The following is a 17,250-nucleotide window of genomic DNA, read 5'->3' as shown; positions in this document are numbered from 1 at the left end:
GTAATTACAGTTTTGAACTAGAGTAATTATGTTATAAAAAATAATATAGTGTAATAATAATTACTCTAGTGTTAACAAAATTACTCTAGTTAATTGTGCTCTTCTCATGATTATTTATTTATCCGTGTTCATTTTTTATACCGTCGTGAACATCTGAATCAGATTCGTCAACTTTGCTAACTGAGTCAACCCATGTTTCTTCTTTGCAAATCACTGCAAGCAAAGTGTGCAAATGATAAACCGCGTGACTAGTAGGAAACGAAGTTTTATCGTTGAAAATCGCAAAATAAACGAAAGAAAGTACCGTTAGAATTAGAATGACATTCCTTCTGAGTGCGGTTAATATTGGAATTTGAAGATGTATGAACAAGAACACTGTTTTCTAAATTCTTGTTCTGCTTCCTCATTTTCTTATCGTGTAAAACCATTTTCGTGCAATGAATTTGTGGTCTTCTTGATTCAGTAAAAAAACGATTATTAAGGTAGTGAATGCAAGAATTCTGCAATAAGGATCAATATATAATCTTTAAAGCAACCCAACTCAATTCTTGGAAGGAATATATATATATATATATATATATATATATATCCATGAAAACTTCAAGCATAGAATTTATAAAAATGTTTGTGCATGATACATGTATGAACAATAATAATGGTCGTCCAAACCATTACAATAGTGTGTTTAAAACCATCTTTAATTTGACGGACACATATACTCTCTCGCCCTAAAATACACGTGTCACAACGTTAATTTTTTCGTACGCTTTGCATGCAAAAATCATTTTGTAGAAAAAACCGGCCTCTTTCTCTATACATATGGATATGTTCACGTTCGTTTCAGAACCCAAAATATGTTGTGAACCGCATAATGTGCTTATTGCATAAAAGATAATGCAAAATGGTGGGAGGGAGTAAAGTAGGCGGTGTATAATCGTGTTGTGTATAACATTCAAGCAATATTTGCGTTTCTTGCATTTTTCGAAATATTATTGGTTTTGGAATGAGTGTGTATATGGGAATCTATCAAATAAAGAAGAAAAGAAACAAGAAACATATGAATGTCAAAAGGCATTCTTGATAATATGAAATGCATCAAAATAATAAGTTTCATACAAAAGAACATAGAAGCGGACCCGAAAGAGATGATTGATGATGATGATTATGTTGTTAGAGCAATTATATTAGCTCCATCACCCTATGCAATAATAATGGTAGAACCTCACCAGAGGGAAGACGAAAAGTGGATCCGACAATCAGATTGTCGGATCCAGGTTCAGTTACCAAGGCCTATTGTTTTTGTTCCCAAAAGTGAAGATTGTAGAAAATTATCAATTTATAGAGGACAAAATTTTGCTTTTTGTGGTGCATGTCATCATAGGATTCATTGGCAATCATTTGTGTTTGAATACACCTGAAGCCCCTCATCTTCAACACTATTTGAAATAGACCATTAAATATCTATATATTGCTTAAAAAAGACCATTAAATAAAAAAAACAATTTTTGTTTTTTATTTTGTTAGATCAACTTAAATTCACCGTTTATCGATGGTATAAAGATCACCGACCCCATGGGGAAAAAATCCGATTATACTTGTAATGAACGACTAGTCAAGGATTATTTGTGCATACACAAACACTTGTTATGTATAATTTGAGCCATTTCTTACTTTCTGATGATTATTTTTATTGTGCCAGGCTTTAAACCGGTCTATTTTGAGAGTTTTTGGATTAAAAATCGCGACCCAAACCGTTAGTAACAGTTTTGTTAACAAATCAAACCAAACCATTGAAATTTTAAACCATATCAAACCTAACTGTTACTCACGGTTTGGGCTTACTCGGCTTCATAAAATGTACAAATATAAAATGATAAAAACTGGCTTAAGTAAGCAACTACACAAATACATGTATGTATTTTTTTCGGTCAAAATCATCACAATAAGTAAGGTAAATCAAACTAAATAAATTTGCAGTATTCTATCCAAAAAGTAATTAAAGCCTTTGTTTTTCTTTCAACTAATTAAAACATGTGCATTAGAAGCACGAACTATAAACGAACACCAATTTAACCAACAGAAGGATTGCTTTCTTGACCACTATTCCAGATCATCGTTGAAGTCGTATAACCAACTTGTTGCGGCTGTTGTTGTATGTTGATGGTTGTATATGATGTTGTTATTGTCCATGTATAAAAAGGTGTTTTGGTTATTGTTGTTATTGTTATTGCACCTGTTGTTGTGTCTGTTGTTGCGTATGTTGTTGTTGTTGTTATTGTCAGTGTATAAGAAGGTGTTTCGGTTATTACTGTTGGACTTAATTGGATCGAGCAACACGAACAATACCGATAATTTTGTGAGAACTCCTCACGACTCTTTCAATATTATTAAGAACGAAAACCACACAAAATACAATAACCCTAAACCATCTATTTATACTAAAACCTTAACTTGCTCACCAAGAAACCTAATTAGACTCAAACTAGGAAACTAAATAAATTAATAACCAAAACTTACTACTAATTAAATAAACTAAACCGACTCAAACTCAAACTCTTTAAACTTTAAACCTTTATCAAGATTAATCCTTCAATTACTGTTGTTGTTGCGTCTGTTGTTGTTATTGTATCAGAAGGTGTTTTAATTGTTGTTGTTGATGCTGCAGTTGTAAACCTTCTTGCTGTTGTTGTCATTGTATAAAAAGGTGTTTTGGTTATTATTATTGTCGCGTCTGTTGTTGGTATTGTTGTCATTGTATAATATATTGTTTCGTCCATTTTTGTTGCTGTTGTTGTTGCTGCTGCGGCTCCTTTTTCATCTGCTGTGAGATCCCTGAACCCGATGTGATCAGTGGAGACGAAGAACGAGAGAATGATAAGCCCGCAACCGAGAACAGCCAAAACTACAAGCCAAATGAATTTCGACGATAGTGAGTAATCCGACTGTGGATCATATTTTCCTTCATTCTCCGTATGCGCTTTCTCCTCATCAGCAAGACGAGTATAACTAACGTTCCCTAGAGATGCCATGCCAATAACTTTAACGTGTCGAAATAAAGATACACCAAAACGCGCCCAAATCAAGCTGTTTAAAAAAATTTAACAGGACAATTAGAATCACTAGTTAGTGATAAAGAAGGTTATAATAAAGATATACAACAGCATAGGTATGAATATATGACTAAAGAAAATAACTAGATCTACTCAACAAGCGAGTGTTCACGATCCGATTTTGACAATTTTTAAGTTAAATCGTGAGCTGTTTATATTTTTCGAAAACCGAAACTAAGCCATTTATTAATTGTTATCATAAGAGTAAAGTTTATTACTCCATATTTACTAAGAAAGATTCAACACCATGCATAATTGTGTTGGTTTATTATCTTTACAAAAAACTTTGCATGGAGCATTTATGTGAATGAAAGTATTATTTGACTGATTTTTTGATGATACCACTAAAGTCAACTTCAAACTAAGGTTAAAAGCAAAGAATCACAGTTCATAAAGAATTAAAGATGATAATTAGTTCACAAACTTACTTGATAATTAGGGTGATACCAATGGCAGGCACTTGTAAACATATGACTTCGCCTTTTAAATATATATAGAGAGAAATAAATATGACCTAATCAATATATATATATATATATACATGGAACGGATTACAATAATAATATAAAGAAGATTCTAATATAAATAAACAATCTTCTAAAATATACATCTTAATATATCCATGTAGTCGAAAACAGGAGGTTGACGGATGTTGAGACTCGAAAGAAAATCATCGAGCAAAGCACGAGTTAATCCTTTCGTGTAGGAGTGTGCAAATTTTTTTTTTCCAGGCTAGACTTGGCCTGAGACTCAATAACTCATCGTCAACTGACCCTGATCCAAAACCGACAAAAATATACGGTATGTGTCTTACTAGGGTCTGATGGGTCCGGTTTCAACGATTTGAGACAAAATTTGTAACATTGACTTTCATATGGTCAGACTACCATTTTCATGATAAATAAATATATTTTGGTTTGGGTTATCTTTTATTAGTCATTGATAATGGTTCATGATGTCTGATTTAAGCATACACGTGGTTTATGCTAGATACTAATCATGATTTTCTCCTATTAATATTGTATTGTTTATTTGACTTGAATTACAATCGGGTTTTACGGGTTTTCCTTCAAACCAACTTCTTATGCTAGACCCGGGAATTGACCCTATTTAATATTCTTCTCCAAGCCTCAATCCCACAATCACTTGTTTGTCCCAAGTGTGCTACAATTCAAATTTTATATAAACATTTAAAATAGATATAAATGTTTATACAACCGGTAAACAGGTCTAACAACGTTAGTGACTTATGCAACCATGCTCCTAACTTATGTTTTGGTTATTAACCCGACCGAAATAAAAACCGATTAACTAACCGAATAAACCAAAGACCGACCAATTGGTTAATAAAATAGAATAACCGATGCCTTCTATTTCAATTTAGATTAATAACTGAACCAAACCGAACTATAAAGCTTCGAGTTTTCCACCTTTGAACCCTTTTCAGGTCCACCGTTCTTTTCATTTTCAATATTATTATTATTATTATTATTATTATTATTATTATTGTTATTATTCGCCACAATTTCATTGGAAACACTTTATATGATTTGACTCTGTTCATCTGTTAACTCGGTTAGTCCTTCAAATTACCATCAATTGTTTCATCTTTCTGCATGTATTGATGCCTAATTTTCATGGGTTTTTGTTTAATTTCGTAACCCAGATCTGTAACTCTTTTTAATTTGGGAATTAGGTCAATTTCTACCCGTTTCAAGATTCTTGCATGTTGGGTTCAATTGAATCAATTTCAAATCCTTTTGATTACCAGTTATTATCTGCTTATCAATAAAGCTACCTTTTAGTGTTTTCTGTACAATTTGAATGCTTTCTTGATAATTTTTTTTATTTTTATGAATTTTGTATAGATTTGATGAATCTTATCTTGTGATGTTCCAAAATGATTGTAACTTACATAATTTTTAGTGAGCATGCATGATATCATTAGGGGTGCAAACGAGCGAGCTACTTTAGATCAGATCGATAAAACGCTTGAACCAGGCTGGGCTTTTTCGAGCTAAAGCTGAGCCCGGGCCTCAAATAAAGCTTGGTTAGTTATCAAGCTGGAGCTAGAGCCTTGTATGGGATGATTGTTTAGGAATTAGGTCAATATCTATATGTTTCAAGAATCTTGAACTTTGATTAGTTCTATCAATGGGGTTGCATGTTGGATTCAATGAATCAATTTCAGTTCTTTTTGATTACCAATTATTTCCTGCTTATTATTTAAGCCACTTTTAGTGTTTTCAAGACAAATTTGTATCCTTTCTTGATAATTTATACTTTATTTTCATGAATATGGTACCAATTTGAGGTTTTTTATGTTGTCATATTCAAAATGATTGCAAGTTATCTCATTTCAGTGAGCATTCATGATATTATTAGGGGTGCAAACGAGCCAATCACGAGCTAGTTAAGATCGGATCGATAAAAGGCTCGAAACAAGCTTTGAGCTCAAGCCGAGCCGGTCTTCAAATAAAGCTCGTTACTTAACGTACCCGATCCTGAGCTTTCTTGATAATTTTATTTTATTTTAATAACTTTCATGAATACTGTATAGATTTGGTGATTTTTATCTTGTGATGTTCCAAAATGATTGTAACTTACACCCTTTTCAGTGAGCATTCATAATATTATTAGGGGTGCAAACCAGTGAGCTAGTTGAGATCGGATCGAGAAAAGGCTAAAAATCGAGCCGAGCTTTTTTGTGCTCTAGCTGAGCCCGCCTTAAATAAAGCTTGCTACCTAGCCTTGTATGGGAATCTCGTTTAGGCTTGTCAAGCCTTGTGTATTTTTAAGTTTTACCTTTTTTGGACTTCTATGTATTAAAATTTCACACTGCACAACCGAGCTCAAGTTGAGCTTTGCGCCTTTGGCTCGTTTAAGGTATCACACGAGCTCGGCCCAACCTTAGGCTAGTTTCAGGTTTTTATCAAAATATATAAGAATAATCAAAAGCATATATGATGTAGTTTATAAATATTAAACAAGCCGAGCTCGAGCTGCAGAAAAAGATACTGAAAAGAGCCGTCGGGTCGTTTACACCCTTAAAATTTGTGATTTTCAATTTGGGATATTTTGTAATAATTGCCACTTTCTCCTTCTTGACAGACTTACAAGCTAAGTTAACCTATTTTTCCAAGAGTGTCATCATGTTGAAATATTTGTGCTATTGCTTTGGTCCAATAAGTTACTTTATGTCGAAAACCAAGATTTCATTTTGAGTTTGTTAAAGCTTTTATTAATGTTGAAGATATTAATGTTTTGTTAAATAGTTATTTATTATTTTCAATCAACTTTTTTTACAGGATAATCTATGGAGGGGTCAGCGCGAGGTGGGAGCAGTGTGGAATCATTCTTACGAATTATAAGCTCGGGAAAACGCTTGGTATCGGTTCATTTGGAAAAGTCAAAATTGCAGAACATACGTTGACCGGGCACAAAGTTGCTATAAAGATCCTCAACCGTCGCAAGGTCAAAAACATGGATATGGAAGAAAAAGGTAAGCCGGTAACAATGTTTTGAAATGATTATAGACCAAGTTTTAAATAAAAAGTCATATAACTTTATATAATTTTTGAGTAAACTGCGGTTCTCGTCCCTGTGGTTTGTCTAAATCTGCGGCTTTAGTCCAATAGTTTCAAATTTACGATTTTCGTCTCTGTGGTTTCATTTCACTTGCAATTAAACCCGACCCCACTAACCCTGTTAAGTCTGTTTGTTAAATCCATCAACGTGCTCCTCACGCGAGGGACATTTTTGTCTTTTTTTTTCCCAAATACACCCCAACCCCTCATGTGAGGGGGCTTGTGAATTAGGGGTTGGGATTATTTGGGAAAAAAAGGACAAAAATTGCCCCTAACGTAAGAGGCACGATGATGCGTTTAACGACAAGACTTAACGGGGTTAGTGTAGTCGGGTTAAAATGCAAGTGAAATGAAACCACAAGGACGAAAATCGCAAGTTTGAAACTATTGGACTAAAACCACAGATTTGGACAAACCTCAAGGACGAAAACCGCAGTTTACTCATAAATTATTGTACTTTTGCAGTAAGAAGAGAGATCAAGATATTAAGATTATTCATGCATCCACATATAGTCCGTCTGTACGAGGTTGTAGAGACACCATCGGATATTTATGTCGTTTGTGAATACGTGAAATCCGGTGAGCTGTTTGACTACATTGTGGAAAAGGGTCGGTTGCACGAGGATGAAGCTCGCAACTTTTTTCAGCAGGTGAAAATCATTTTTTTACTTTTTATTTAATAACTTTTACCATGTAATATAAACTTACAACAATGTATCTAAGCAGATAATATCCGGCGTGGAGTACTGCCACCGTAATATGGTGGTACACCGAGATCTTAAACCCGAGAATTTGCTATTAGACGCCAAATGCAATATCAAAATTGCAGATTTCGGTTTGAGTAATATCATGCGTGACGGTCATTTCTTGAAAACAAGTTGTGGGAGTCCAAATTATGCAGCTCCAGAGGTATCAAAAGTTATCATGAAGTTTATTGTATTTTATGTACAATATATTATATAAATATTAGAGAAATTTGCACAAATGATCCTTGTGGTTTGATCATATTGCAAGTTTGGTCCCCATTTGTGCATTTTTTTAAGTGTTATTATGCTGTTTAATTAGGTTATATCTGGGAAACTATATGCTGGACCAGAGGTTGATGTATGGAGCTGCGGTGTGATCTTGTACGCTCTTCTTTGTGGGACCCTTCCTTTCGACAATGAAAATATTCCTAATTTGTTTAAGAAAATTAAGGTGTGACGATTAATATTATTATCTTAACAAACTATTATGTGTGGTTAATCATGATTTGTTTTTAAGGGTGGGATATATACACTTCCTAGCCATTTATCACCTGGTGCTCGGGATTTGATCCCGAGGTTGCTCGTGGTTGACCCGATGAAACGTATGACTATCCCGGATATTCGTGCACACCCATGGTTCCAAGCCCACTTGCCCTGTTACTTAGCCGTGGCTCCACCTGATTCTACTCAGCAAGTTAAAAAGGTTTGAAATGTCTAATGCGAATATTATTGGAAATCATATTAGGAATCTTGAATGTCGCGCAAGGGTAAATTGGTAATTATGGTAAATTTTTTTTGTTGCAGACTGATGAAGATATTCTTAAGGAGGTGATTAAGATGGGGTTTGACCGGGATGGTCTTGTTGAGTCGCTACGCAACCGTGTGCAAAATGAGGTTGCTTGTTTGTTTGTTTGTTTATTTTATGTAGTTTTACTGATATTATGTTATGATGTTAATTTTTGTTTTGTTTTTTAGGGTACCGTTGCGTATTACTTGCTGCTGGATAATAGGTTGCGTAACTCAAAGAGTTACCTTGGAGCCGAGTTCCAGAAACCTGTGGTTAGTTCAATAGTTTGACTCTTGATTTATTCTTTTTCCTTTTTAGGTTTCTATTAGGGGTGCAAACGAGCTTGGCTCGTTTTGAGCTCGAGCTCAGTTCGTTTTGAGCTATATTTTTAAAGCTCAAGCTTGGTTTGCAAGTAGTTTCTCGAGCTCGGCTCGTTTATTATATGTTAACTAATTTATATCCTTTTATAGTTAATATTTATGTATTTTTATCATAAATTTTATATATAACATAATATATATTGTTTAGTTATTTTTATCATACTTTTATATATAATGGTAATGGTTATTATTATATAAATATATATTCAATATATTTTATTAAAATCATATAAATTATAGGCAGCTTGTATAAGCTCGCGAGCCAACTCAAGCTCGATAAGTAAAGCTCAAGCTTGGCTTGTTTATTTTTTCTTAATTAATTAATATCATATTTATTTATTTTTATATATATTTTAGTTATAAAACTATGTGTTAGCATAATAAATATTATCTAGTAATTTTGTTCATAACTTTATATATAATATTTATTATAATATAAATATATACATTTTTATACAGCCAACTCAAGCTCGATAAGTAAAGCTCAAGCTTGGCTTGTTTATTGTTTCTTAATTAATTAATATACATTTTTATTTATTTTTATATATATTTTAGTTATAAATCTATGTGTTATCAAAATATATAATTATCTAGTAATTTTGTTCATAAATTTATATATAATATTTATTATTATATAAATATATACATTTAGTATATTATATAATATAAACGTTATATAAATATTGGGCTCTTCTAGGGTCGCGAGTCAACTTGAGCTTAAAAGAAATAATAAACAAGCTCGGGCTTAGGCTCGTTTATTAAACAAGCTTATATATTGGCATCGGGCTCTCTTAAGCTCGGCTCGATTTGATCAGCTCGCGAGCTGCTTGGCTTGTTTACACCCCTAAAACTGATTTTTGTGCACCGTCGTCAATGCAGGAGGGGTACAACCGTAATTATCCAAACGAGGCTGCCACGTCACCTATAGCGCAACGCGCAACTGGATTCATAGATTATCAAGGAATAAAATGGGCCAGGTGGAGAGGAAATGGGCCCTCGGGCTTCAGGTTCAGTTATCGTTTATATTTGCCTGTTTATTATTATATGCTTGACAAAGATAGTAATTGCTCATAGTTCTTTGGTCCGTAGTTGGTTAACCGTTAATGATATTCATGGCTAATTTCAACAGTCGCGGGCCCACCCTCGTGAGATAATGACCGAAGTTTTAAAGGCGTTACACGAACTGAATGTATGCTGGAAGAAAATAGGCCACTACAACATGAAATGCAGGTGGGACCCAATGCATAAAGAAGGTCCAACAAACGACAACGGTATGCAAAGTAGTCATTACTTTGGAGATGAGTCAGCAAACATAGTACAGCATGCTGACATCGTCACGACATCTCCAAATGTCGTCAAGTTTGAAGTCCAGGTAACACAATCTTTTCACCATTTTTAAAAGGGATTACTCTATATAATAGTAACCAAGTTTTATAACTGTTCCAATCAGGTCACTAAAGTTTTCATTTTGTTTTAATCCTAGATATTTGACTTAGATAGCAGGTTATGTAGGTTTTTTCTATTTCTAATAGTTAGGCATTGCAAAATATTTTTTAAAAAATTGAGAAATAATTTTTAAATTGCAAAGTTGCAAAAAAAAAAAAAGAATCTAGAAAATTGCTAAGTAAAAACTGAAAATTGCAAAAAAAAATCTGATTTTTTTTTTTTTTTTTTGCAATTTTTTGCAATTTTAATTTTTTTTCTCAGTTTTTAAAACAATATTTTGCAATGTCCAACTATTTAAAAAAAATCTACATAACCTGCTATCCATATAAAATATCTAGGATTAGAACAAAAATGAAACTTTAGTGATCTGATTGGAACAAAACATTTTATGAGTGACCTGATTGGAACAGTTTCAAAACTTGGTTACTATTCTATAGAGTAATCCCTTTTTAAAACTAGTCTGCATATATTAACTTTGTAACGAGTGTTGGAACGCGTGTTCTTGCAGCTTTATAAAACCCGTGAAGAAAAGTATCTACTTGATCTACAAAGGGTGAACGGGCCTCAGTTTCTGTTTCTGGAACTCTGCGCTGCCTTTCTTGCTCAGCTTCGTGTCCTCTGAACATTCTAGAATGAGAATGCACGTTGTAACCTGAAATGAATGTATATACCAAAGTCCTAACTTCAGGTTCTTTGTTATTAACTGTTATTGTGGATGTTGTGAAACGGTCGGGGTTTTTAACTTGTTAGGAGTATGCTCGGTTTAACCCGGTAATGTTAGTTGTTTTGGTTTAAAATAACCTTTTAACTTGTTTTGGTTTAAAATAAGAGTATGTTGTAACCCTACACAACTAAATTCAGTGTAGAGTGTTTGAATTTTTCAATGAATGATATGCATAATTACTATATATATTGTTAGTAAAGATGAGGTAAATACGGGACCGGGAGAGAATTTGCCGAGGTGCGGGAAAGAAACATAAGAAAATGGAGAGAAGTGGGAGCAAATCGGGAAGAATGACAGTGGGAGAAGCGGGAACATCACCAGATTAACCGGTTATTTCCTGCCAAATAATTAACTGGTTAGTAGAATTAACCGGTTAACCGGAATGCGCACCTCTAAGCGAGCAGTGTTGTAAAAGTTGGAATCCAAGGCTGACTAGTCGGTTCTCGTTAGAGGTGCACAAACCAGGTATTCTCAGGAACCAGAACCGGGTATAGTCGGTATTTGACCAGGTTTTGACTGATTCCACGGGTTTTTTTTCGGGTTTCGGGTAGGGTAGGGTCAGGTTTTGACCGGGTATTGGCGGAAGCTGTTCCACGTACAGTTTCAGGGGAAACCCAAAACCCGGTCTGTATCTGCGGGTAAGGTAGGGTCTGGTCTAGTTTTGGGTAGGAACTGCCGGGTCGGGTCTGAAACCGGTTGTTTTGTGCACCTCTAGTCCTCGTAGTCGAAGGCGGTCAAAGTCGGTCAAAAGTCGGGTGAGGTGGGCTAGGTGGTCAACTGTTGGGCTTGGAATTTCTAAAAGTTGCACTAGGCTGTCAAAAATCGGGCTAGGATTCTTTAAAAGCTAGTTAAAAGTCATTCAAAAGTCGTCGAGTAACCTAGAGTCCCTTTTTTGACGTGAATTATGCTTATTTTGATAAATATATAATATAAGTTGCACTAGGCGGTCAAAAGTCGGGCTAGGATTCTTTAAAAGCTAGTTAAAAGTCATTCAAAAGTCGTCGAGTAACCTAGAGTCCCTTTTTTGACGTGAATTATGCTTATTTTGATAAATATATAATATCCAAAAATTAATTTTCTTTATATTTATCAACTCCCAACTTCCCGGTCAGCCTTCTAGGGTCCGCATAGCGTCTTTTGCAACCTTACTAGTGAGAGGAGCGGGATGTGTTAGACCACTCAGTCCATCCAAAGGTTAAAGACGACTCCGTTAATGAATTTAGTCTGCATGTCTAACTGGAAATCAAAATCATAACCAAAAACTAAAGTGTGCTAATAGAATTGTCGCCAACCATTGCTGGGATCTCTCATCATATCTCTGCTTCAATGCTTTAGTACCAAAGTCAAGTCAACCACTTAAGTCAATATAACACCACCGATGCTCATCAATCATACAAAAAATAAGATAATTTAGTTATAAAAAGATTGATTTTAGCATATAAAATACTCAATAAATTTGTGTAAGTGAAGGTGGGTTGGCAATGGGCTCACTATTTGCACTTATTGTAATGATGAAGATTCAACAATTATCCTTATCTTAAGTCTTAACACTTTCACCTTCTTGACATCCTTGCAATCTAAATTACCTAATTTCAAGACGGTCGACTGAGAAGTTGGATGTACCTGGAGTACTCGAAGAGTACTTACTCGGACATGTTAAATATAAAGAAAATTAATTTTTGGGTATTACATATATGTCCAAATAAGCATAGTTCACGTATAAAAATGTATCCTAGCCGACTTAGCGCAACCTAGCCCGACTTTTGACTAACTTTTGATTTGACTTTTAATTGACATGAGAAATATGTGTTACTTTTTAAAGTCAAGATTGGTCCAAGTTGACCGACTAGGTCTGATTATGGCTAATGTTGACAACCTTTGACTGATTCTTAGTAACTAAACGGAATTAGATACAGTCGTCTCAGCACCATACCTTGTAGCGATTACTCGGTAAGTACTCGGTCTTGTATACCTACAAGTCTTGCTGGAAATATTTAGTGTTTTATCATGTTGAAATATTTTTCCACTAGTCTTGTTGGAAAATAAAGTCATTCATCATTTTGTTCATTCAATTGAAGTTTGCCACTAACCATTGTGGGGATTTATTATCAAATCTATGCTTCAATGCCTACCAAGTCAAGACAACCAATTAAGTCAAGATAGCACCAATTTCTTACTATTCATATAGAAAACAAGATTATTTATATAGAAAAAAGATTGATTCTAATAGATAATACTCAATAAGTTTGTGTTGGTGAAGGTGGGTTGGCAAGAGACTCACTATATGCTGTTTTTTTAATGCTAAAAGGTCAACAATTATCCTTGTGTTCGGTTTTATTTCAAAAAATGAACTCAGAACGACGAATCTCATCTTCCGCTCCAACACATTTCCTCTTTTATGTTATTGTTATATTCTTAACTTCCACATCCGTATCAGCTTCATATGATAACGGAAATGAGACTGATCATCATGCTTTACTTGAGATCAAGTCAATGATCACTCGAGATCCATATGGAGCTCTAACATCATGGAACTCTTCTCTCCATTTTTGTGATTGGGACGGTGTAAAATGTGGGAAGCGACATAGAAGAGTGACTCACATAAGTCTGGAATGGGGAGGTCTAGAAGGCTCGTTGTCTCCTCGTGTAGGGAACCTCAGCTTTCTCCGTGTGCTTTCTCTCGCTAAGAATAGCTTTCATGGAGCCATCCCTCATGAAATCGGTCATCTAAAGCGTCTACGTATTCTTGCTCTTGGTTTAAACAAATTCAACAAAGTCATTCCAACTAATTTGTGTAGTTGTTTTAACCTTGAAGTGCTTGATCTTTCTAGAAACAAGCTAGTTGGAAGCATACCTAAAGAGATTAGTTTCCTCTCTAAGCTTACTTTTCTTTCACTTGGTACTAATAACTTTAGAAATGGAATCCCACCATTCTTGGGTAATATTACATCAATGGAAGTGTTCTATCGTCGACAATCCGGTCGGTGGAAGCATTCCCGACACCTTAGGCCGGTGGCAAAACTTAAGAGTCTTTCAGTCTGGTAGTTGTAACTTATCGAGAACCATTCCTCTTTCCCTTTATAACCTTTCACTCTTAACTTCATTTAGCTTGGCCGAAAATGAACTAAGTGGTAGTCTTCCTCTGTCTATAGGCGCAGTCCTCTCTCACATGGAAACCTTACAATTAAGGGATAACCATTTGACCGGACCTCTTCCATCGTGGATATCTAATTGTTCGTCATTGAAAGTTCTTGAAACGCTCAATAACGAGTTTACTGGAAAGTTGACGATCGATTTTGCAAAACTAAGAAATATTAATCATATATATTTAGGCAATAACAACTATGTAAGTAATGAAGCTGATGAAATGAAATTTATTGATTCTTTGAAAAATTGCACCGCGTTAATTACTTTAGAGCTTGATCTTTGCAATTTTCAAGGAGTGCTCCCAGAATCAATCGGTAATCTTTCGAATCAACTCCGTTATCTATCTTTTAATGCTAATCGTTTGCACGGGAACATCCCAAGATCAATTGGTAATCTAGTTGGCTTGATCGGTTTGGCTTTAGGGTATAACCATTTCAAAGGAAACATCCCATCAACCATTGGTAAGCTTCAAAATCTACAAGAATTTATTATACCCGAAAACCAACTTTCGGGATATGTTCCTAACGCCTTCGGGAACTTATCATCATTGATCACACTTTCTTTATATTCAAACATGTTTGAAGGGCTAATTCCATCAAACCTCGGTCACTGCCGTAATCTATTAGAGTTGTATCTTAATGACAATAAACTTATAGGGAAAATACCCGTGCCACTTTTTCAACTTTCGTCTTTGTCCGTTATGCTAGATCTTTCTCAAAACAACCTGTTTGGTTCACTTCCTAACGAGGTCGGAGGCCTCAAGATGTTGGGTGCTTTGAATTTATCTTACAATAATTTATCAGGTAACATTCCTAGTAGCCTTGGAAGTTGTGGTAGCCTTGAAAGGTTGTCCCTCAAAGGAAACTTGTTTCAAGGTATGATACCGGCATCATTAACTTCCTTAAAAGGATTGGTGGTACTCGATATTTCTCACAACAATTTATCTGGCCAAATTCCTCATTTCTTAGAACGGTTTTCACTTGAATACTTAAACCTATCATATAATGATTTTGAGGGTGAAGTACCAAAGCTAGGAGTATTCGCTAATGCAAGTGCATTCTCTATTTTGGGGAACAATAGGCTTTGCGGTGGCTTTGTTGAACTTGGGTTACGCAAATGCAAGGAGACAAAGACACATAAACAAAGGTTTCCTGTGTTTGTGATAGTTATTTTAATCGTATCCACATTTTTCACAGTAATATGTTTAGCATATGCTTGGTGTAAGAAGAAAAGAAAGAACCAACCACCTCAATCATCGAGAGATCGTTTCTTGAAAGTTTCATATGGTCAACTTCTCAAGGCTACCGATGGCTTCTCCGAAGCCAATTTGATTGGAAATGGTGGTTTCAGTTCTGTTTATAAAGGAGTCCTTGATGAAGACGATCACAAATTTGTTGCGGTGAAAGTTCTACGTCTTCAAAATCGAGGAGCTCAAAGTAGCTTTATGAGGGAGTGTGAAGCATGGCGAATAATTCGACACCGGAATTTATTGCGGATAATAACTTCATGTTTAAGCAATGATTTTCAAGGAAATGATTTCAAAGCTTTGGTATATGAGTTCATGCCCAAAGGGAGTTTACACGATTGGTTGCATTCAAGTGGAGGAATATCTAGGTTGAACTTTATTCAAATAATAAGTATTCTTGTCGATGTTGCATCGGCACTTGATTATCTTCACAATCATTGTCTGCCAACTGTTGTTCATGGTGACTTAAAGCCTAGCAACATTTTACTCGATGATGATATGGTGGCTCATGTTGGAGACTTTGGTTTAGCTCGCTTTCTTGAAACAACTTCTTACCAAAACAGCTCAACCGGCATTAGAGGAACAATTGGTTATGCTGCTCCAGGTTAAACTCATGCACTACTAGATTCTCATATTTACTTTTACTTAAAGAATTTATTTTTTTTAAACATTTGCTTATAAGTTTCAGAGTATGGACTCGGGGGTGATATGACTAGTAGTGGAGATGTCTATAGTTTTGGAATACTATTACTAGAGGTGATGATTGGAAAAAAGCCAACTGACGATATATTTAGCGAAGGCCTTAGCCTTCATAAATTTGCTTCCATGAGCTTGCCGGACCATGTAACGAATGTTATTAACATTGACATTCTAAACATCTATCAAGGAGTGTGCGAATCAGTTGCAAAGAAAATAGAAGAATGTTTGGCTTCAACAATCAAAATTGGAGTATCATGCTCTATGGATTCTCCACCACAAAGAATGGATATGAAAAATGTTGTACTTGAATTGTGTCATATTCAGAATGCACTTCCAAATATTGAGGTACAGTGTTCTCTCTTTTTAACTGATCATTTTTTAAGATTTATTTTACTTCACCATATGAAAAGTAACCAAAGTTTTTTTTTCTCTCAAAATCTTCAAGGTTATATTTGTCATCTAGACTTGGGTGTGTACGGTTTGGTTTAAGGCGCTTTTGGGGCTAAACCAAACCAAAAACCGAAACTTTTGTTTTTAGATTTTTTATACCCGTTCAGTTTCGGTTTTGCATTTTTCGTTTTAATTTCAGTTTTTTTGATTTTCCATTTGAGCTTGAAAATTTTTGACCAGAAATTATTTTGGCCCATATATAATGAATTTAGGTCTAAAACATTTTGTTAATTAGTAAGTAATTGATAATTATGAATTTGAGCAAAATATTGAAGATACATATTTATTAAATTTTTATAAATCACTTAAAGTAAAAAGTAAAGAATGATATCTTGAAGTTTGGGTCGTTTTCTTTAAATTATTATTACGTGCGAAACTAGAATCGAATCGTAAGTTTGGCTTTTAAAAAACATTAAGCCAAACATGTGGTTTTTGTTTCGGTTCGCATTTTTCAGTTTGGTTTTTTCGGGTTTTTAGTTTAGTATCGGTTTTTCGGTTTTATGCACACCCCTACATTGTACATTATGTCACAGATATTAATTATAATTTCTGACAGGATTCCATTGTGCACAATATTCGTTAGGTATAACACCAAGCTTCCATGGGGCCATGGGGGAGATCAAAGAAACGTACAAGGACATGGTGTATGTCATCATTATATCTATGTTACTTTGCCACACATGTTTGTTAGTTTGCTTTATTCTGTGTTGAGTGTTGACACATATATATATATGTATTTTGAGTTTTGCGCTTTAAATAAAAGAGATATTATATTAACTTGTTAAGTGGTCTTAAATGGTTCTCAGGTGAGGTTCGGAGGAGTTGCACCATCAGCCGGGACATATAAGTTTCAGGGGCATAAACTTTTTTATGCATATTACACACACACACACATATATATATATATATATTATATATAATGTTATTT

General features: G+C 34.6%; 2 pseudogenes across 1 annotated transcript; both read left to right on the top strand.

Moving 5' to 3' along the window:
• The first annotated feature begins 4,754 nt into the window (after window positions 1–4,754).
• On the top strand, window positions 4,755–10,912 carry LOC143556175 (SNF1-related protein kinase catalytic subunit alpha KIN10-like; annotated as a pseudogene). Its single transcript, XR_013139333.1, has 11 exons — window positions 4,755–4,880; window positions 6,419–6,612; window positions 7,163–7,347; window positions 7,424–7,606; window positions 7,763–7,894; window positions 7,961–8,146; window positions 8,248–8,337; window positions 8,419–8,502; window positions 9,490–9,617; window positions 9,740–9,982; window positions 10,565–10,912. The product of XR_013139333.1 is annotated as an SNF1-related protein kinase catalytic subunit alpha KIN10-like (transcript).
• A 2,049-nt stretch (window positions 10,913–12,961) lies between these two features.
• LOC143556174 (receptor kinase-like protein Xa21) lies at window positions 12,962–15,880 on the top strand (annotated as a pseudogene).
• Window positions 15,881–17,250: the final 1,370 nt, after the last annotated feature.

Source organism: Bidens hawaiensis, unplaced genomic scaffold (genome assembly GCF_021521415.1).
Source record: "Bidens hawaiensis isolate Kalapana, Puna unplaced genomic scaffold, B.hawaiensis_p1.1 tig00018483_1, whole genome shotgun sequence".
NCBI classification, from domain to species: domain Eukaryota; kingdom Viridiplantae; phylum Streptophyta; class Magnoliopsida; order Asterales; family Asteraceae; genus Bidens; species Bidens hawaiensis.
Note: the sequence above shows the minus strand (reverse complement) of the source record. Positions and strands in the feature narration are given on the sequence as shown.